The sequence below is a fragment of the Rhinoderma darwinii genome (assembly GCF_050947455.1).
Source record: "Rhinoderma darwinii isolate aRhiDar2 chromosome 2 unlocalized genomic scaffold, aRhiDar2.hap1 SUPER_2_unloc_31, whole genome shotgun sequence".
In the NCBI taxonomy this organism is placed as follows: domain Eukaryota; kingdom Metazoa; phylum Chordata; class Amphibia; order Anura; family Rhinodermatidae; genus Rhinoderma; species Rhinoderma darwinii.
Window position 1 is genome coordinate 615791 of NW_027461698.1, and position 21754 is coordinate 637544.

The following is a 21754-nucleotide window of genomic DNA, read 5'->3' on the forward strand; positions in this document are numbered from 1 at the left end:
GCACCACAATGCAGTGCTGAAAGAGGAGGAATCGACATAAAAACGCCTTCCTGGCAACGCCCAAATGCCCTCCTGCCGTGCAAACACTGGCAGCAGCAGCAGCAGCAGCAGCAGTAAGTGCATGCCCACTGCCACCCCTTCTCCTTTCACACCTTGTATCAGCTTTAATCCAGTCCAGTGCTGCCTGCTGAGCAGCACTGACCAACACTGCCTGGGCCCAGGCTTTTATCTCTGAGGCCCCATTATGATGTCAGAAAGCTGGCTCTGGCTCCTGAGGTCTCCACTATGACACGTGCAAAGTTCCGTCTGAACTTTATATAAGACGGTGCGGCTCAGTCAGTCACTCAGTGTTGCCTGAGAGGGCAACACTGCAACAGCCGGCCCCCAGGCTGTCTTTTTTTTGCACAGCTAGTTGCCTCCAGGAGGTCACAAGAGGGAGACAAGGGACTGCAAAATGGAAAATAGGCATCCACCAACTTTACAGACAACTTGTTCTCCTTGCTCCTACAACCTCCATCCTTGCACAGTTTGTTATTCTTCCAGGTAACATAGTAACAAATCCAAATTGCTGCTCTCTTTGTAGGCAAGCAAGGGTTTGTTGCAACTGCAATTCTTACTTCTTCTTGAAATGTAGGGACCACAGTACATTCCATCACATCCATCTAGTGTACACAGGTAGGTCCATTGTGACGGGCGGGCGGGCGGGCTGGCTGCTTTAATGGCTGTTTGCTGTTCCCCTACTCCACTCCACTATTTGACTATGGTGCTGCATCAATCAGTGGCTGGCTCAGGTGCAGCTCTTTAACCTACCTAGGAGGGAGGGCGGAGAGAAGACAAGGAAGGTGAATGAGCTGTTCCAATGTGAAATGCCGGAAACACAGAAACACAGACGACACAAAACAAGAGGTGGCAATGTATTAATTAATTGCATTTAATAAATTAGCTCATTATCACACATGACTGTACAAATGCATTGTCCAACAGGTGTTGAAATAATGGGATTAAAAGGGGAGATCCCATCCGAAAGACAAAAACAATGGCAAACACAAAAAGCACTTTTGGAATCTGATTTTAGTAAACACATAAGGAAAGGGTGCACCGGTCCTGGAAATACTGCAATACCAGGTCAATGCGTGGAGTGGACAGAGCAAGCTCTATTTCCATCTCCCTGTTCTAAAAATCCATTTAATATATGGTCCCCAGATAGGGGACGTATCAGATATTAAACTGATAAGAACAGATACTACACTTGATCTTAGCCAAAAGGCCGAGAAGCGATAACCCGAACGGGCCGCGCGTTGACCGAGCCTGCCCAATACTGCTGTTCACCCCTTGCAGCGATTCAGCCTACTCCTAGGCAATTCCATGGGGCCCTGCAGGCTCACACACACTCACAGCTACTAAGCGGGAGGTGAATAAAGGCCGGAGAGGAAGCAAGACAGGATTTGCTTCTTTTGCTTGCACCACAATGCAGTGCTGAAAGAGGAGGAATCGACATAAAAACGCCTTCCTGGCAACGCCCAAATGCCCTCCTGCCGTGCAAACACTGGCAGCAGCAGCAGCAGCAGAAAGTGCATGCCCACTGCCACCCCTTCTCCTTTCACACCTTGTATCAGCTTTAATCCAGTCCAGTGCTGCCTGCTGAGCAGCACTGACCAACACTGCCTGGGCCCAGGCTTTTATCTCTGAGGCCCCATTATGATGTCAGAAAGCTGGCTCTGGCTCCTGAGGTCTCCACTATGACACGTGCAAAGTTCCGTTTGAACTTTATATAAGACGGTGCGGCTCAGTCAGTCACTCAGTGTTGCCTGAGAGGGCAACACTGCAACAGCCGGCCCCCAGGCTGTCTTTTTTTTGCACAGCTAGTTGCCTCCAGGAGGCCACAAGAGGGAGACAAGGGACTGCAAAATGGAAAATAGGCATCCACCAACTTTACAGACAACTTGTTCTCCTTGCTCCTACAACCTCCATCCTTGCACAGTTTGTTATTCTTCCAGGTAACATAGTAACAAATCCAAATTGCTGCTCTCTTTGTAGGCAAGCAAGGGTTTGTTGCAACTGCAATTCTTACTTCTTCTTGAAATGTAGGGACCACAGTACATTCCATCACATCCATCTAGTGTACACAGGTAGGTCCATTGTGACGGGCGGGCGGGCGGGCTGGCTGCTTTAATGGCTGTTTGCTGTTCCCCTACTCCACTCCACTATTTGACTATGGTGCTGCATCAATCAGTGGCTGGCTCAGGTGCAGCTCTTTAACCTACCTAGGAGGGAGGGCGGAGAGAAGACAAGGAAGGTGAATGAGCTGTTCCAATGTGAAATGCCGGAAACACAGAAACACAGACGACACAAAACAAGAGGTGGCAATGTATTAATTAATTGCATTTAATAAATTAGCTCATTATCACACATGACTGTACAAATGCATTGTCCAACAGGTGTTGAAATAATGGGATTAAAAGGGGAGATCCCATCCGAAAGACAAAAACAATGGCAAACACAAAAAGCACTTTTGGAATCTGATTTTAGTAAACACATAAGGAAAGGGTGCACCGGTCCTGGAAATACTGCAATACCAGGTCAATGCGTGGAGTGGACAGAGCAAGCTCTATTTCCATCTCCCTGTTCTAAAAATCCATTTAATATATGGTCCCCAGATAGGGGACGTATCAGATATTAAACTGATAAGAACAGATACTACACTTGATCTTAACCAAAAGGCCGAGAAGCGATAACCCGAACGTGCCGCGCGTTTTGCTTCTTTTGCTTGCACCACAATGCAGTGCTGAAAGAGGAGGAATCGACATAAAAACGCCTTCCTTGCAACGCCCAAATGCCCTCCTGCCGTGCAAACACTGGCAGCAGCAGCAGCAGCAGTAAGTGCATGCCCACTGCCACCCCTTCTCCTTTCACACCTTGTATCAGCTTTAATCCAGTCCAGTGCTGCCTGCTGAGCAGCACTGACCAACACTGCCTGGGCCCAGGCTTTTATCTCTGAGGCCCCATTATGATGTCAGAAAGCTGGCTCTGGCTCCTGAGGTCTCCACTATGACACGTGCAAAGTTCCGTCTGAACTTTATATAAGACGGTGCGGCTCAGTCAGTCACTCAGTGTTGCCTGAGAGGGCAACACTGCAACAGCCGGCCCCCAGGCTGTCTTTTTTTTGCACAGCTAGTTGCCTCCAGGAGGCCACAAGAGGGAGACAAGGGACTGCAAAATGGAAAATAGGCATCCACCAACTTTACAGACAACTTGTTCTCCTTGCTCCTACAACCTCCATCCTTGCACAGTTTGTTATTCTTCCAGGTAACATAGTAACAAATCCAAATTGCTGCTCTCTTTGTAGGCAAGCAAGGGTTTGTTGCAACTGCAATTCTTACTTCTTCTTGAAATGTAGGGACCACAGTACATTCCATCACATCCATCTAGTGTACACAGGTAGGTCCATTGTGACGGGCGGGCGGGCTGGCTGCTTTAATGGCTGTTTGCTGTTCCCCTACTTCACTCCACTATTTGACTATGGTGCTGCATCAATCAGTGGCTGGCTCAGGTGCAGCTCTTTAACCTACCTAGGAGGGAGGGCGGAGAGAAGACAAGGAAGGTGAATGAGCTGTTCCAATGTGAAATGCCGGAAACACAGAAACACAGACGACACAAAACAAGAGGTGGCAATGTATTAATTAATTGCATTTAATAAATTAGCTCATTATCACACATGACTGTACAAATGCATTGTCCAACAGGTGTTGAAATAATGGGATTAAAAGGGGAGATCCCATCCGAAAGACAAAAACAATGGCAAACACAAAAAGCACTTTTGGAATCTGATTTTAGTAAACACATAAGGAAAGGGTGCACCGGTCCTGGAAATACTGCAATACCAGGTCAATGCGTGGAGTGGACAGAGCAAGCTCTATTTCCATCTCCCTGTTCTAAAAATCCATTTAATATATGGTCCCCAGATAGGGGACGTATCAGATATTAAACTGATAAGAACAGATACTACACTTGATCTTAGCCAAAAGGCCGAGAAGCGATAACCCGAACGTGCCGCGCGTTTTGCTTCTTTTGCTTGCACCACAATGCAGTGCTGAAAGAGGAGGAATCGACATAAAAACGCCTTCCTGGCAACGCCCAAATGCCCTCCTGCCGTGCAAACACTGGCAGCAGCAGCAGCAGCAGCAGCAGTAAGTGCATGCCCACTGCCACCCCTTCTCCTTTCACACCTTGTATCAGCTTTAATCCAGTCCAGTGCTGCCTGCTGAGCAGCACTGACCAACACTGCCTGGGCCCAGGCTTTTATCTCTGAGGCCCCATTATGATGTCAGAAAGCTGGCTCTGGCTCCTGAGGTCTCCACTATGACACGTGCAAAGTTCCGTCTGAACTTTATATAAGACGGTGCGGCTCAGTCAGTCACTCAGTGTTGCCTGAGAGGGCAACACTGCAACAGCCGGCCCCCAGGCTGTCTTTTTTTTTGCACAGCTAGTTGCCTCCAGGAGGCCACAAGAGGGAGACAAGGGACAGCAAAATGGAAAATAGGCATCCACCAACTTTACAGACAACTTGTTCTCCTTGCTCCTACAACCTCCATCCTTGCACAGTTTGTTATTCTTCCAGGTAACATAGTAACAAATCCAAATTGCTGCTCTCTTTGTAGGCAAGCAAGGGTTTGTTGCAACTGCAATTCTTACTTCTTCTTGAAATGTAGGGACCACAGTACATTCCATCACATCCATCTAGTGTACACAGGTAGGTCCATTGTGACGGGCGGGCGGGCGGGCGGGCTGGCTGCTTTAATGGCTGTTTGCTGTTCCCCTACTCCACTCCACTATTTGACTATGGTGCTGCATCAATCAGTGGCTGGCTCAGGTGCAGCTCTTTAACTTACCTAGGAGGGAGGGCGGAGAGAAGACAAGGAAGGTGAATGAGCTGTTCCAATGTGAAATGCCGGAAACACAGAAACACAGACGACACAAAACAAGAGGTGGCAATGTATTAATTAATTGCATTTAATAAATTAGCTCATTATCACACATGACTGTACAAATGCATTGTCCAACAGGTGTTGAAATAATGGGATTAAAAGGGGAGATCCCATCCGAAAGACAAAAACAATGGCAAACACAAAAAGCACTTTTGGAATCTGATTTTAGTAAACACATAAGGAAAGGGTGCACCGGTCCTGGAAATACTGCAATACCAGGTCAATGCGTGGAGTGGACAGAGCAAGCTCTATTTCCATCTCCCTGTTCTAAAAATCCATTTAATATATGGTCCCCAGATAGGGGACGTATCAGATATTAAACTGATAAGAACAGATACTACACTTGATCTTAGCCAAAAGGCCGAGAAGCGATAACCCGAACGTGCCGCGCGTTTTGCTTCTTTTGCTTGCACCACAATGCAGTGCTGAAAGAGGAGGAATCGACATAAAAACGCCTTCCTGGCAACGCCCAAATGCCCTCCTGCCGTGCACACACTGGCAGCAGCAGCAGCAGCAGTAAGTGCATGCCCACTGCCACCCCTTCTCCTTTCACACCTTGTATCAGCTTTAATCCAGTCCAGTGCTGCCTGCTGAGCAGCACTGACCAACACTGCCTGGGCCAAGGCTTTTATCTCTGAGGCCCCATTATGATGTCAGAAAGCTGGCTCTGGCTCCTGAGGTCTCCACTATGACACGTGCAAAGTTCCGTCTGAACTTTATATAAGACGGTGCGGCTCAGTCAGTCACTCAGTGTTGCCTGAGAGGGCAACACTGCAACAGCCGGCCCCCAGGCTGTCTTTTTTTTGCACAGCTAGTTGCCTCCAGGAGGCCACAAGAGGGAGACAAGGGACTGCAAAATGGAAAATAGGCATCCACCAACTTTACAGACAACTTGTTCTCCTTGCTCCTACAACCTCCATCCTTGCACAGTTTGTTATTCTTCCAGGTAACATAGTAACAAATCCAAATTGCTGCTCTCTTTGTAGGCAAGCAAGGGTTTGTTGCAACTGCAATTCTTACTTCTTCTTGAAATGTAGGGACCACAGTACATTCCATCACATCCATCTAGTGTACACAGGTAGGTCCATTGTGACGGGCGGGCGGGCTGGCTGCTTTAATGGCTGTTTGCTGTTCCCCTACTTCACTCCACTATTTGACTATGGTGCTGCATCAATCAGTGGCTGGCTCAGGTGCAGCTCTTTAACCTACCTAGGAGGGAGGGCGGAGAGAAGACAAGGAAGGTGAATGAGCTGTTCCAATGTGAAATGCCGGAAACACAGAAACACAGACGACACAAAACAAGAGGTGGCAATGTATTAATTAATTGCATTTAATAAATTAGCTCATTATCACACATGACTGTACAAATGCATTGTCCAACAGGTGTTGAAATAATGGGATTAAAAGGGGAGATCCCATCCGAAAGACAAAAACAATGGCAAACACAAAAAGCACTTTTGGAATCTGATTTTAGTAAACACATAAGGAAAGGGTGCACCGGTCCTGGAAATACTGCAATACCAGGTCAATGCGTGGAGTGGACAGAGCAAGCTCTATTTCCATCTCCCTGTTCTAAAAATCCATTTAATATATGGTCCCCAGATAGGGGACGTATCAGATATTAAACTGATAAGAACAGATACTACACTTGATCTTAGCCAAAAGGCCGAGAAGCGATAACCCGAACGTGCCGCGCGTTTTGCTTCTTTTGCTTGCACCACAATGCAGTGCTGAAAGAGGAGGAATCGACATAAAAACGCCTTCCTGGCAACGCCCAAATGCCCTCCTGCCGTGCAAACACTGGCAGCAGCAGCAGCAGCAGCAGCAGCAGTAAGTGCATGCCCACTGCCACCCCTTCTCCTTTCACACCTTGTATCAGCTTTAATCCAGTCCAGTGCTGCCTGCTGAGCAGCACTGACCAACACTGCCTGGGCCCAGGCTTTTATCTCTGAGGCCCCATTATGATGTCAGAAAGCTGGCTCTGGCTCCTGAGGTCTCCACTATGACACGTGCAAAGTTCCGTCTGAACTTTATATAAGACGGTGCGGCTCAGTCAGTCACTCAGTGTTGCCTGAGAGGGCAACACTGCAACAGCCGGCCCCCAGGCTGTCTTTTTTTTGCACAGCTAGTTGCCTCCAGGAGGCCACAAGAGGGAGACAAGGGACTGCAAAATGGAAAATAGGCATCCACCAACTTTACAGACAACTTGTTCTCCTTGCTCCTACAACCTCCATCCTTGCACAGTTTGTTATTCTTCCAGGTAACATAGTAACAAATCCAAATTGCTGCTCTCTTTGTAGGCAAGCAAGGGTTTGTTGCAACTGCAATTCTTACTTCTTCTTGAAATGTAGGGACCACAGTACATTCCATCACATCCATCTAGTGTACACAGGTAGGTCCATTGTGACGGGCGGGCGGGCGGGCGGTCGGGCTGGCTGCTTTAATGGCTGTTTGCTGTTCCCCTACTCCACTCCACTATTTGACTATGGTGCTGCATCAATCAGTGGCTGGCTCAGGTGCAGCTCTTTAACCTACCTAGGAGGGAGGGCGGAGAGAAGTCAAGGAAGGTGAATGAGCTGTTCCAATGTGAAATGCCGGAAACACAGAAACACAGACGACACAAAACAAGAGGTGGCAATGTATTAATTAATTGCATTTAATAAATTAGCTCATTATCACACATGACTGTACAAATGCATTGTCCAACAGGTGTTGAAATAATGGGATTAAAAGGGGAGATCCCATCCGAAAGACAAAAACAATGGCAAACACAAAAAGCACTTTTGGAATCTGATTTTAGTAAACACATAAGGAAAGGGTGCACCGGTCCTGGAAATACTGCAATACCAGGTCAATGCGTGGAGTGGACAGAGCAAGCTCTATTTCCATCTCCCTGTTCTAAAAATCCATTTAATATATGGTCCCCAGATAGGGGACGTATCAGATATTAAACTGATAAGAACAGATACTACACTTGATCTTAGCCAAAAGGCCGAGAAGCGATAACCCGAACGTGCCGCGCGTTTTGCTTCTTTTGCTTGCACCACAATGCAGTGCTGAAAGAGGAGACTGCAAGGACCCAATTATCCACTTTACCTGCCCAGGACCTTAACCATCCTTCTTTGAATTAACACACCAACACCTTCTTTATGGAAATGTGGAAGTGGCCACAGCTTTATTCTTATTTACAAACATCGGCATGAAGACATATATATATATTTATTTTTCTCTCCTCCTGAAATGCCGATGCTCCCTGTCTCCATCAAGCATGTAGGGTGCTACCTCCGTCTTCATCTGCCGTACTTTCCGCCAGCTGTGACATCTACGAAAAAACCAGAAAAACGCCAGAACAAGAATATAACCGTAGAAAAATCTTTCAAAACAAAAACCAAAACCACCAGGGGAGGGAGGGCGGGTGTTTCTTCCACTGCAGCTTGAAGGTAAGAGGGCTTCCCGCTCCAAACCCCTGCCTTATATCTTCTTAACCACGCCCCTCTTACCCCTTGTTGACCAATCCTGGTCCTGGGCATTATTTTAAACCGTTCCATCCTTTCTTAACCCCTTGCAGTCCCTGACACTCTCCCTAGTCGCTTCAGTGTCTACAAGACTGCAAGGACCCAATTATCCACTTTACCTGCCCAGGACCTTAACCATCCTTCTTTGAATTAACACACCAACACCTTCTTTATGGAAATGTGGAAGTGGCCACAGCTTTATTCTTATTTACAAACATCGGCATGAAGACATATATATATATTTATTTTTCTCTCCTCCTGAAATGCCGATGCTCCCTGTCTCCATCAGGCATGTAGGGTGCTACCTCCGTCTTCATCTGCCGTACTTTCCGCCAAGAAGGGGGAACTGAGAAACCTACTCAGTCCCCCGACCACCCCCACCAAGCAACGCCAACCCTCTCTCGGCACCATCCAAGAGATCCAGTAAAAAGATATCGAGCCCGATATCATTCAGATGTACTCCATCCGGCGCCAGCAGATCTGCATTATCCCCCTCCAGGGATTGGTGTCGCAACCCAATCCCCCCTATAGAGCGAATGAACCGCGACACCCGCACATTGATTAGCCTGCGCACTCTCTCCAACGCTGCCATATTCCTCGCTCCTCGCCACACCGTGCGCACCACTATTTCGGACCAAACTACTACGCAACGGGCGAACAGGTCCTGAAAACGCGCCAAATCAGTCCGTATAAATGACAATAACTCAGCCATTTTCACTTGGCCGATATCATTTCCACCCGCATGTATGATCAGGACAACAGGTCCATACGTGTGCCTTGTAACTGCCACTACTTCTGGCAGTAACTGCACCCACCGTAATCCCCGTACACCTCTCCAATGGACGTCGGCCTGTGAGAGGCTCAAATTCGGACCTAATGGCCTTCGACCCGCTCGAACCGCTGCCCAGTGCACATACGAATGCCCCAAGATCCACACTTGGGGGCGCCGCGACCCTAACAAAGAAATTAAGCTACATTCCGGTCAAATGAAAATACAGGCAGGATTAACATAACACTCCGTATAAAACAAGGAAGGAAAACAGGGATGGGGGGGGAGGGGGGAAAGGGGGAGGGGGGGGAAAGGGGGCGACTTTTTTTTTTTTTTTTTTTTTTTAAAACTTCCAGCTTACACACTCTTTAAAACCAAATCAGGTCGCACATATGACTTATAGCTATTAGAACGCCATCTACCCAGACTCATGATAGCCGCTGAATCCAAGCCCAAGGCATCCGCCTCAGTCGCCGCCCCTATCCTAAACGAATGTGTACCAAACTCGCCCGGTGGCAAACCCAGGTATTTCAAACCGGCCTTAAAAATCGCCTCAAATTGAAAACGCGACATTGCGGATCCATCCTGATGGATCAAGAATTGAGCCCCGGGCACTCGGACCAACACGAATTCCTGGACCCATTTTACCGGGCAATACTGCCCCCCAATCCTCCCAATCGACAGCCAAGCCCCCCTCCCTACCGTATCAGTCTTTGACCTCCGCACACAGACCCTGAGAGAATCTCCCAACGTTACTACATCCGATCCGAGAAGACCACCGCTTGCACTTACTCTGTGCGGAACCAGCTCACTAACCCGTAATGCGGCAAAGAAAGCCAAAGAAAACGCCGCGCCGAACAAGGACACTTCATATTCATCCCGACACACATAACATAAAACGGCTAGAAGCCGACCCAAAAGCGAAAAAGATACTGGTCGCCTCGTGTCCCTGGAACACGCCTCTTTTTTCCACCCTTTTAAAGACTGCCGAACTACAAATTCTTTTGTAACATCCCTGCATCCCCACAATTTTAACATAAAGGCCACCCCTGCTAAAAACTTGCTCGCCGTGGCCGCACTACCCCCTTCCTGACGTATTTGTACCAAACTTGCTAACGTGACATCCAGGTGACACCCATCCTGTGATGGGAAGTTATTCCCCGCAATCTCCAACCACCGATCCCACGCTCTGCAATGACTCTTCCAAGTCGCCGGTACCACCGAACCCCTCAACAGCCTCATAAGTTGTCCTCGACCAGGGCCCATAAGTGAAGGGGGGGGGACACCCCTTCTGCCAAAGCTGCCGGGTGCAATTCCCGAAACCGGGACATCTGTGAACGAGACAAAGCATCAGCCATCACATTATGGACACCCGGAACATGTTTCGCACGAAACCACACATTCAAACGCAAACACTTCAAAACCAACCGTCTTAATAAAGCTAATACCGGCAATGAACTAGACGACAACCCGTTCACCGCATGCACCACCGCCATGTTGTCTGTCCAAAATACAATCCTCTTATTCACCATCACGCTACCCCACAACTCTATTGCAACTATAATAGGAAACAATTCCAATAGCGTCAAATTACGTAAAACTCCCAAATCACTCCAATGCAAGGGCCAAGGGGATCTACACCAACTTCGGCCCAAAATTGCTCCAAAACCATCACTTCCGGCTGCATCCGTAAACAATTCCAAGTCTACATTAGACAACTCAGCTTCCTGACACACCGACCTCCCATTAAACGAACTCAAAAAAGAATGCCAGACAAACAAATCCTTCTTCATACAAGAAGTTACCCGGATAAAATGATTTGGCTTCGAGATACCTCTAGTGGCTAAAGACAAACGCCTAGAGAAAACACGACCCATTGGAATTATATGACAAGCAAACACCAGCAATCCCATTAACGACTGTAACTGTTTTGACGTCACTTTTTTCGACCCCATGACCTGGTCAACTTGCGTCACTAGCCTTGCCAATTTATCATCAGGCAAGCGAAAAATCATCCGTTCGCTATCTATTTCGATACCCAAAAATGACAAAACAGTTACAGGACCTTCAGTCTTATCTTCGGAAATAGGTACACCGAAACGCGACATCACCTGTCGAAACACTCTCAGCAACGTGCTGCACAACCCAGAGCCCCCCGGGCCTACAAAAAGAAAATCATCCAGATAATGAATGACCGAGTCACAACCAGACTCCAAACGAACTACCCATTCTAAAAATGACGCAAACATCTCAAAGTAACTGCATGATATTGAACAACCCATGGGAAGGCACATATCCACGTAAAACCCTTTATCTAAACAACACCCCAGCAGGTGAAAACACTCCGGATGAACCGGCAGCAAACGAAAGGCCGCTTCAATATCAGATTTAGCTAACAACGCCCCCTGTCCAGCCGCCTGTACCAGCCTTACTGCAACATCGAAAGACGTATACGAAACCGCCGCCTCCGCCCTAGAAATACCGTCGTTAACAGAACCACCGCGAGGAAAGGAAAGGTGATGAATCAGCCTAAACTTTCCCCGCTCCTTCTTTGGAACTAAACCAAGGGGGGAAACTCGCAGGTTCGTATACGGCGGCTCACTGAATGGACCTGCCATTCTCCCTAATTCCACTTCCTTTGCCAACTTTTGCCGCGCAATGCCCACATTCTCATTGATCGACTTCAAATTGTCAGCCAATGACAATGTCGCAGAATATTCAAAAGGAATCTCAAAACCAAACGAAAACCCACTAGTGAGCACCTCTGCTTCCCGCCTCCTGTGGTACCGCTCTAACCATGGGCCCATCTCGAGAACGCTCACCGGCGTTCTCCGCTGCGCCGGAAGGAGGTGCCTTAACCGGCTGCTTGCCTCTCCGGAAACACCGGAGCGCCGCATGAGCGCCCCCACAGATGGAGCATTCATGTCGGAATTTGCACGTGGCAAAGAAACGACAGTGGCCCTCGTTGTAGAGCCAACAGGCACCCGTGGGCCTAGCGGCCGCAACTCCAGGGGCGGGGCCCGGCGCTGCGGCCGCACTGGGAAAGGGGCGTTGTTGCCTGCTCCCTTGCGCTAAGATAAGCTGCAACCACACGTCCGTTGCCTTCGTTGCCCAACTAATATCAGGCGACAAAGCCAAACGACGCCGAAATTCTTCATCATATCGCCACCAGGCCGCACCACCGTGCAGCCTGTGGGCGCTGAAAATTGTGTCAAAATAGACAAACAACTCGGCCCCTTTCCCAGGATAGCGTTGGCAAATAACATGAGCCAGTGTAGCGTAACACTGCACCCAGTTGCCAAATGTTTTCGCTACTTTCGCTTTCCTATCTGAACCTCTCTCAAAACCCTGCTCCTTGTCGACAGTCACCTGCTCCACCGAGACCAAGGACCAAATATCCACAAATTCATTCCTCCAAATCTTGTCCTTGATCTCAGCTGACAAATGAGTCCCGAGAGGAGCGACTCCACAAAACAATGAATCTCTAAACGTCAAACTAGCTAAAGCATTCTCTTTCACAGACGGGGGCATAGCTCCCTCTGGTGGCACCGAGGGACACGACGTTCCCTCATTCACTTTTAACCCAGCCACCACGGCTTTTAAAACAGAAATCAAATCCGCACCCGCTGCATTAGATTTATTAAGCCATGCGTCACCGCAGGCCGACTCACCGCTCCCAGAGGTCCCACCGACTCCAGAGGGTCCTTCAGCCACTTGCCGCGGCACTGGAACCACGGCCTGCCCCTCCTCCACCGGCCCGGCGGGAGGAACAACCTGGGACAGCTGCTCCTGATCCACTGACAAGCGCTGCACCTCCCGGCGTCGACTGCGTCTCTGCGGCCGTGATGATCTCCTCGACGACCTTCTCCACGATCCATATGATGCGGACGTCGTCGCCGACGAGGAGGAGAAACCATCGCTGGAAGACGAGGAATACCGTCGACCACGCCTCTTCCCGTCACCTGACCTGCGACGTCCATGATGGCCGTGCCGGCGATGTCCACCAGCCCGGCGTTTCCTCCCTCGCCTGGAACGCTCCCTTCTTGGACCTGCAGGAGAGAAAGATGACAAGGCAGGAGAAGGGCAAATAGAATCCAAAACCCCCTCCAACCTATCTTTTCTAGCACACTCCCCCCCTGGCCTTGACCCATGCTGACAGGGGCCCGGGGGGGACCGGGGTGGAGAAGCGACAGGCACCGCAGAAGCCCCCGCCCCCTGGCTGGGCTGTTTGCTCACCGTCCGCTTCCCCGAACCCGCCGCCATCTTCTTTTTTCGTGAGCCGCCATCTTGTGTCCTGGCCGCACTGCGCCTGCCAGGACGTCCCGCCCCTGTTCCCCCCGCCGCCAATTCTGGCTGCGTAGAGAACAGCACGGGGAAAGATGGCGCCGACCCCGGCTGCACACAGGCGCCGGAAGCAAGTCCCAGCTCCTGTGAACATGCCGCATGGTAAGCGACCATGTCGGACCAGTCGCCTGAGTCCGCCATATTCACCCCACTGTCACGATAGTCGACCGCTGCCTCCGCGCCCGCATCAGCAGCTCGAGGCGGGTTGTACCGTGCCTGTGCCGGTTTAACAGCCGCCCTCTTGCCGCCATGGGGAAGGACGCCAGCGCGACGAGTGGGCGGGGGGAGGGGGGCACTATGTCGACCGACGAAGCACCCGTCGACATAGGCCTAGGGGACCTGCTGGGACCACCGCATGACTGTGCAGCAGTCACAGCACCCCTCATAGCAACAGGGCTAGGGCTCAGTCGAACCGGAGGGCGTGTAACGCGCTGCGGCCTACCTCGGGTAGCCGCTCCCGACTGTTCCGTGCCCCGCTCAGATCCTCGCTTCTCTCCTTCCTTCAACAGGGATTCCAGCCAGGCAGGTCCCTCCGACGCTACCCGCTGTGCCACCTTCCGCAACAGTTCTTCTGCCATCTTCTTGAACGACCACGCTCTGAATCTCCACAGCAGCAGCAAAGGTGTTTCTTCCACTGCAGCTTGAAGGTAAGAGGGCTTCCCGCTCCAAACCCCTGCCTTATATCTTCTTAACCACGCCCCTCTTACCCCTTGTTGACCAATCCTGGTCCTGGGCATTATTTTAAACCGTTCCATCCTTTCTTAACCCCTTGCAGTCCCTGACACTCTCCCTAGTCGCTTCAGTGTCTACAAGGAATCGACATAAAAACGCCTTACTGGCAACGCCCAAATGCCCTCCTGCCGTGCAAACACTGGCAGCAGCAGCAGCAGCAGCAGCAGTAAGTGCATGCCCACTGCCACCCCTTCTCCTTTCACACCTTGTATCAGCTTTAATCCAGTCCAGTGCTGCCTGCTGAGCAGCACTGACCAACACTGCCTGGGCCGAGGCTTTTATCTCTGAGGCCCCATTATGATGTCAGAAAGCTGGCTCTGGCTCCTGAGGTCTCCACTATGACACGTGCAAAGTTCCGTCTGAACTTTATATAAGACGGTGCGGCTCAGTCAGTCACTCAGTGTTGCCTGAGAGGGCAACACTGCAACAGCCGGCCCCCAGGCTGTCTTTTTTTTGCACAGCTAGTTGCCTCCAGGAGGCCACAAGAGGGAGACAAGGGACTGCAAAATGGAAAATAGGCATCCACCAACTTTACAGACAACTTGTTCTCCTTGCTCCTACAACCTCCATCCTTGCACAGTTTGTTATTCTTCCAGGTAACATAGTAACAAATCCAAATTGCTGCTCTCTTTGTAGGCAAGCAAGGGTTTGTTGCAACTGCAATTCTTACTTCTTCTTGAAATGTAGGGACCACAGTACATTCCATCACATCCATCTAGTGTACACAGGTAGGTCCATTGTGACGGGCGGGCGGGCGGGCGGGCGGGCTGGCTGGCTGCTTTAATGGCTGTTTTCTGTTCCCCTACTCCACTCCACTATTTGACTATGGTGCTGCATCAATCAGTGGCTGGCTCAGGTGCAGCTCTTTAACCTACCTAGGAGGGAGGGCGGAGAGAAGACAAGGAAGGTGAATGAGCTGTTCCAATGTGAAATGCCGGAAACACAGAAACACAGACGACACAAAACAAGAGGTGGCAATGTATTAATTAATTGCATTTAATAAATTAGCTCATTATCACACATGACTGTACAAATGCATTGTCCAACAGGTGTTGAAATAATGGGATTAAAAGGGGAGATCCCATCCGAAAGACAAAAACAATGGCAAACACAAAAAGCACTTTTGGAATCTGATTTTAGTAAACACATAAGGAAAGGGTGCACCGGTCCTGGAAATACTGCAATACCAGGTCAATGCGTGGAGTGGACAGAGCAAGCTCTATTTCCATCTCCCTGTTCTAAAAATCCATTTAATATATGGTTCCCAGATAGGGGACGTATCAGATATTAAACTGATAAGAACAGATACTACACTTGATCTTAGCCAAAAGGCCGAGAAGCGATAACCCGAACGTGCCGCGCGTTTTGCTTCTTTTGCTTGCACCACAATGCAGTGCTGAAAGAGGAGGAATCGACATAAAAACGCCTTCCTGGCAACGCCCAAATGCCCTCCTGCCGTGCAAACACTGGCAGCAGCAGCAGCATCAGCAGCAGCAGTAAGTGCATGCCCACTGCCACCCCTTCTCCTTTCACACCTTGTATCAGCTTTAATCCAGTCCAGTGCTGCCTGCTGAGCAGCACTGACCAACACTGCCTGGGCCCAGGCTTTTATCTCTGAGGCCCCATTATGATGTCAGAAAGCTGGCTCTGGCTCCTGAGGTCTCCACTATGACACGTGCAAAGTTCCGTCTGAACTTTATATAAGACGGTGCGGCTCAGTCAGTCACTCAGTGTTGCCTGAGAGGGCAACACTGCAACAGCCGGCCCCCAGGCTGTCTTTTTTTTGCACAGCTAGTTGCCTCCAGGAGGCCACAAGAGGGAGACAAGGGACTGCAAAATGGAAAATAGGCATCCACCAACTTTACAGACAACTTGTTCTCCTTGCTCCTACAACCTCCATCCTTGCACAGTTTGTTATTCTTCCAGGTAACATAGTAACAAATCCAAATTGCTGCTCTCTTTGTAGGCAAGCAAGGGTTTGTTGCAACTGCAATTCTTACTTCTTCTTGAAATGTAGGGACCACAGTACATTCCATCACATCCATCTAGTGTACACGGGTAGGTCCATTGTGACGGGCGGGCGGGCGGGCTGGCTGCTTTAATGGCTGTTTGCTGTTCCCCTACTCCACTCCACTATTTGACTATGGTGCTGCATCAATCAGTGGCTGGCTCAGGTGCAGCTCTTTAACCTACCTAGGAGGGAGGGCGGAGAGAAGACAAGGAAGGTGAATGAGCTGTTCCAATGTGAAATGCCGGAAACACAGAAACACAGACGACACAAAACAAGAGGTGGCAATGTATTAATTAATTGCATTTAATAAATTAGCTCATTATCACACATGACTGTACAAATGCATTGTCCAACAGGTGTTGAAATAATGGGATTAAAAGGGGAGATCCCATCCGAAAGACAAAAACAATGGCAAACACAAAAAGCACTTTTGGAATCTGATTTTAGTAAACACATAAGGAAAGGGTGCACCGGTCCAGAAGAGGCTGGACGCAGCAGGGTGAAGGGAGGCCGACATGACCGTCCTGGTAGGGAAAGGGTTAATTAGGTGAGGGAGAGTTGGTAGGAGCTGAAGGAGGGACGGGGAGGAGTTAAGGGGGACGGGGGGCCGTTACTGGCTTCCCGCTGTTTCTCGGCATTGAGCCGGAAGCAGCGGGAGGAGTAACATAGAAGCAAGTAAGCTCCCCGTTGCCCGGCTTTTAGTAATGGCAGAAGCCCTTATGTTAGAGCGGCTGCGTGCCGCTGCTGTGCACCACGGTCCCGGATGGCTAGAGGAGACCGTGGCTGCAATAACTAGGATCCCGGACGCCGTTTCGCCACGTCGGGCACGGCGTTCGGGGTCTGTTGAAAGGGACAGGCTCCCCTCCCCCGGCCCCCTTACGAGCATGGCTATGGCGGCGGGGGGGGAGTCGGCAACAACCGCTCCTGCGCTGGGCAGGCAGAGAGCGGTGCCAGGGGTGACGGCGACGCAGGCTGGGTCGACCCGTCCCTCTCGGCGGTCCCGACCTCCAGAGCGCCTCAGTCCGGAGGTAGTCCCGCGGACACGGCGTCGCAGAGGGAGCCCGATCCCGGACGCTGCAGGCCAGGCAGCTGGGAGGACCGCCCCTTCCCAGGCCCTGCGTCCTGGCAGGAATCCCAGGCCGCGACGGGGTCCGGCGGTAAGCAGGGAGTCGCAGGCTGGGCTCCCTGTCACCCCTCCCCCATCAGATGGAAGAGTTGGAGAACAAGGTACGGCCGCCCCGCATGGTGATGTTCCGGCCAGGGGGCAGGCTTCGTCAGGATCATCTAGACGGACGCCTAGATCTGCAGCGACGTCAAGGCAACAGGTCCGGTCGGAAGTCTGGGTCCCGGCGGTCGGGCGGCAGGTTGCCGGCCCATCGGTCAGCGCGTCCTCATCCCCGTTCCGAAGATGTCGTTGGGAGGGACAGTCGTCGGCGAGAGAAGAACTGGAGGAAGGTGAACTGGACGTGTATCGTCGAGGTCAGGATGGTCCGGCTGACGGGAACACAGCGCCTGTGCAGCCCGGTGAGTGTATAACTCCATCTTTGTCTTATCCAGCGATTTTTATGTCAGGTGTCGGCGGGGGGGGCGGCTAGCATTGCATCGGGGGCCGGTAGTGGCGCGGGCGGACGCGACGGAGCGGGTTGGGCAGACTTAGTGGGTTGCTTACGGGAGCTAGTGGGGCGCCTGGATAGGGCCGCGGCGCCGGTAGTAACGGAAGTGTCTCCTGCGGTAGTTTGGGAAGGCCCCAGGGACGTGGGATCGTTACAGGCGCGTCCTGTGGTGGCGGTTAGAGAGGCGGTCGCGGTGTCGGTACAGACCGAGGCACAGAAGGACGGCGATCGAGTGCGTATGGACGATCGTGCTCGGGGGGAGGTGTATGTTTGTTTTGAGGGTCCGTTGGGGGCGCATTTAAAGCAGGAGGTGCGTGATCGGATCTGGAAAGACGAATATGTTGAAATTTTTTCTCTCTTGCCGCTGGCTAAATTTAATTTGGATAAGAGCAAGCGGGATGAGAGTAAAAAGGACGAGGAGGAACGGCGGCGGTATAGGCTTATCCCGCAGACGTTCGTTAATTGGTCGCAGGCGTTCGCCATATTGGCTAGTGTGATAGGAGAAAAGGCGCCGGAAAATTGTTCGGCGTTATTTTGTTATTTTGATGCCATTGGGGAGGCTCATAGGGCGTATGGGGGTCAGGCGTGGCTGCGATATGACGAGCAATTCCGTCAGCGGAAGGCGGTTCGGCCGGCGATTCGGTGGGACCAGAAGGATATTGCTCTCTGGTTACGGGTTACGGCTCCGGTTAGGCAGCCCTTTCCCGGGAGCGGTGGCCAGGGAGGCCAGCTTAGTCAGATTGGACAAAGCGGCGGGGGAAAGGCGGGGTTTTGCTGGCAATTCAATGAAGGTCAGTGCAAGTTCGGGGCCACGTGCAAGTTCAAGCACGTGTGCTCCGAGTGTAATGGTGCATCACACGGGGCGGCAAAATGTATGCGAAAAAAGAGGTCAGGGAACCAGCACGGGGCTGGTCAAGGGGGTGTCGCCGGTGAGGGTGGAAAGGATGGCCCCTTATCTAAGTGAGTATCCGGATAGGGCGGCAGCTAAGTTGCTTTATGAAGGGTTTTGTGTTGGTTTTGTTATTCCTCCGCCTCCTTATGAGGTTCCGGTTACGCGGAGGAATTTAAAATCGGCTTACTTGCATGCGGAAGTCGTGTCGGAAAAGTTGTTAAAAGAAGTTTCGTTGGGGCGCATGTCGGGGCCATTTGTTGAGTCGCCGGTAAAAGATTTAGTTGTGTCCCCTTTGGGTATTGTCCCTAAACGCGAGCCCGGAAAGTTTCGTTTGATTCAACATTTATCGTATCCCAAAGGTTCGTCGGTAAATGACGGGATTGATCACGAGTTGTGTTCCGTAGTTTATACCTCATTCGATAAGGCGGTGGGGTTAGTGCGGGCTGCGGGTCCGGGGGCGCTGCTAGCAAAAACCGACATCGAGGCGGCGTTCAGGTTGTTGCCGGTCCATCCAGAAAGCCAACGGCTGTTGGGTTGTTTTTGGAATGGGGCCTTTTACGTGGATCGGTGCCTTCCGATGGGGTGTTCTCTTTCTTGTGCATACTTCGAGGCGTTTAGTAGCTTCGTGGAGTGGGTAACGAGGGGAGTATCCGGGGTCGACTCGTTGATCCATTACTTAGATGATTTTTTGTGCGTTGGCCCGGGGGGTTCGCCGGTTTGCGGTAATTTGCTTCATGCACTACAGAAGGTGGCGAGGGATTTTGGGATCCCTTTGGCGCCGGAAAAAACGGAGGGCCCGGTAGCGACGATTTGTTTCTTGGGAATCGAAATTGACTCGGTGGCAATGGAGTGTCGGCTCCCGGCGGATAAGTTGGGGGCTTTGAGGCTGGAGGTTCGACGGGCTTGTAGAATGAAGAAAATGGCGCTGAGGGAGCTTCAGTCGCTGCTGGGGAAGTTGAATTTCGCCTGCCGGATTATGCCGATGGGGAGGGTGTTTGGTAGGAGGTTGGCGGCGGCAACGGCGGGAGTGCGCGCGCCGCATCATTTTGTGCGGCTCAAGGAGGAGCACCGAGCTGATCTTCAGGTTTGGGATGACTTCTTGGGCCAGTACAATGGTCGCTCGCTATGGATGGCGCCTGCGCAGGATACGAGTGATTTGAATATTTTTACGGATGCGGCTGGGGTGGGTGGTTTTGGAGCTTATGGGGGAGGTCCGTGGTGCGCGGGTCAATGGCCGGCTAGCTGGGTGTCCAGTGGACTCACGCGGAATCTGGCCCTGCTCGAGCTGTTTCCCATCGTGGTGGCGGCTACCATTTGGGGGGACAGGCTCAGGGATAAGAAGGTCCGTTTTTACTGCGACAACATGGGGGTGGTGCTGGCCATTAATAACATCACGGCGTCCTCTCCTCCGGTAGTTCAATTGTTGCGACATTTAGTGTTGGTGTGTTTGTCATTGAACGCGTGGGTGGTGGCGGTGCATGTCCCGGGTGTTCAGAATTGTATCGCTGATGCTCTTTCTCGCTCGCAGTGGGACCGGTTTCGGCAATTGGCACCGGGAGCGGAACGTCTCGGGTTGGCGTGTCCGGAGCATCTGTGGGATCTGGTATCGGTCCCGTAGAGCAGCTGTTAAAAAGGTCTTTGGCGCGCGCGACGTGGAGTGCGTATGCTGCTTGTTGGAGGCAGTGGGAGGAGTGGTTAAGAGAGTTGGGTGACGTCAATACGGATAGAGACAGGTTGGTGGCACTGTTGTACTGGTTAGGGGACGCCTGGGAGTCGGGGTTTTCAGTAGCGAAGGTGAACCGGTTCATATCTGCGGTGGCGTTTGGGTTTAAGCTGCGGGGTTTTCGGGATGTATCGAAGGAATTTCTGGTATCGCAGGCTTTGAAGGGGTTGCGTCGAGGTAGGGTGGAGGCGGATAGTAGAAGGCCGGTGTCGTTTGCTTTGCTTAACTCTTTGGGCGGTTCATTAGCATCGGTATGTCGTTCTGCAGATGAAATGGTTTTGTTTCGATTGGCTTTTTCGTTAGCGTTTTTTGGAGCATTTAGAATAGGGGAGTTGGTGTCGCCAAGTACAAAACGGGCAGGGGGGCTGAGATCTGGGGAGGTGAGCCTATTTGCAGATCGGCTAGAGGTATGGTTGCGTCGATCAAAAACTGACCAAGTAGGGAAGGGAAAGCTGATAGTTTTGTTCGCCCTCCCGGGGTCGGTCATGTGCCCTGTAGAGTGCATGCGGGGTTTTACGCAAAACGGGGGGTCTCCAGATTTGCCTCTGTTACGTCATGTGGACGGGTCGTTTTTGTCCAGGTTTCAGTTTGGAGCTGTATTTAAAAAATGTTTGGCGGCAGTTGGTGTTGCGGCAGGGTCATATTCATCTCATTCCTTCAGGATTGGCGCAGCAACGGAAGCGGGGCGCTGGGGGTTGGATGATGAAGGGGTGAGGCGTATTGGTCGTTGGGAGTCTAAAAGGTTTAAGTCCTATGTCCGCCCCCATATGTTATGATTGGGGTTGTTTACGCTTTACAAATGTTATATTGGTGGTGCCTAATTGTTTTTTCCGTTTCAGATTCGCCTCCTTGTCTGGTGTGGTTGATGGGTCATTCGTACGTGCACTGGGGGGCTTTGAGGGCGGACGTCCGCCCGGATGGTCGCCAGTTGCGCATTCCGCGACAGGATGCGGTTGTGCATTGGCTGGGTTTTAGAGGTATGTCGTGGAACAGGGTGTTGGCGGAATTCCAGACATATGCGCGGCTTGATAGGGTTCCGGAGGTTTTATTGTTGCACGTGGGTGGGAATGACTTAGGAGTCCGCCCTTTTCGTGAGTTGGTGCGGGATATCAAACATGATATGTTGTGTTTGTGGGTATCTTATCCCAAGTTGGTGGTAGTGTGGTCGGA

At 51.1% G+C, this 21754-nt stretch overlaps 7 non-coding genes across 7 annotated transcripts; all 7 read right to left on the reverse strand.

Moving 5' to 3' along the window:
* Nucleotides 1-1088: 1088 nt before the first annotated feature.
* Nucleotides 1089-1279, reverse strand: LOC142677210 (U2 spliceosomal RNA). The gene has a single exon (XR_012852252.1). It is a non-coding gene; the product is annotated as a U2 spliceosomal RNA (small nuclear RNA).
* A 1263-nt stretch (nt 1280-2542) lies between these two features.
* LOC142677489 (U2 spliceosomal RNA) lies at nt 2543-2733 on the reverse strand. Its single transcript, XR_012852504.1, has one exon. It is a non-coding gene; the product is annotated as a U2 spliceosomal RNA (small nuclear RNA).
* Nucleotides 2734-3847: 1114 nt separating this feature from the next.
* LOC142677211 (U2 spliceosomal RNA) lies at nt 3848-4038 on the reverse strand. The gene has a single exon (XR_012852253.1). It is a non-coding gene; the product is annotated as a U2 spliceosomal RNA (small nuclear RNA).
* Nucleotides 4039-5167: 1129 nt separating this feature from the next.
* LOC142677212 (U2 spliceosomal RNA) lies at nt 5168-5358 on the reverse strand. The gene has a single exon (XR_012852254.1). It is a non-coding gene; the product is annotated as a U2 spliceosomal RNA (small nuclear RNA).
* Nucleotides 5359-6472: 1114 nt separating this feature from the next.
* Nucleotides 6473-6663, reverse strand: LOC142677213 (U2 spliceosomal RNA). Its single transcript, XR_012852255.1, has one exon. It is a non-coding gene; the product is annotated as a U2 spliceosomal RNA (small nuclear RNA).
* A 1135-nt stretch (nt 6664-7798) lies between these two features.
* On the reverse strand, nt 7799-7989 carry LOC142677216 (U2 spliceosomal RNA). The gene has a single exon (XR_012852257.1). It is a non-coding gene; the product is annotated as a U2 spliceosomal RNA (small nuclear RNA).
* A 7509-nt stretch (nt 7990-15498) lies between these two features.
* On the reverse strand, nt 15499-15689 carry LOC142677468 (U2 spliceosomal RNA). The gene has a single exon (XR_012852485.1). It is a non-coding gene; the product is annotated as a U2 spliceosomal RNA (small nuclear RNA).
* Nucleotides 15690-21754: the final 6065 nt, after the last annotated feature.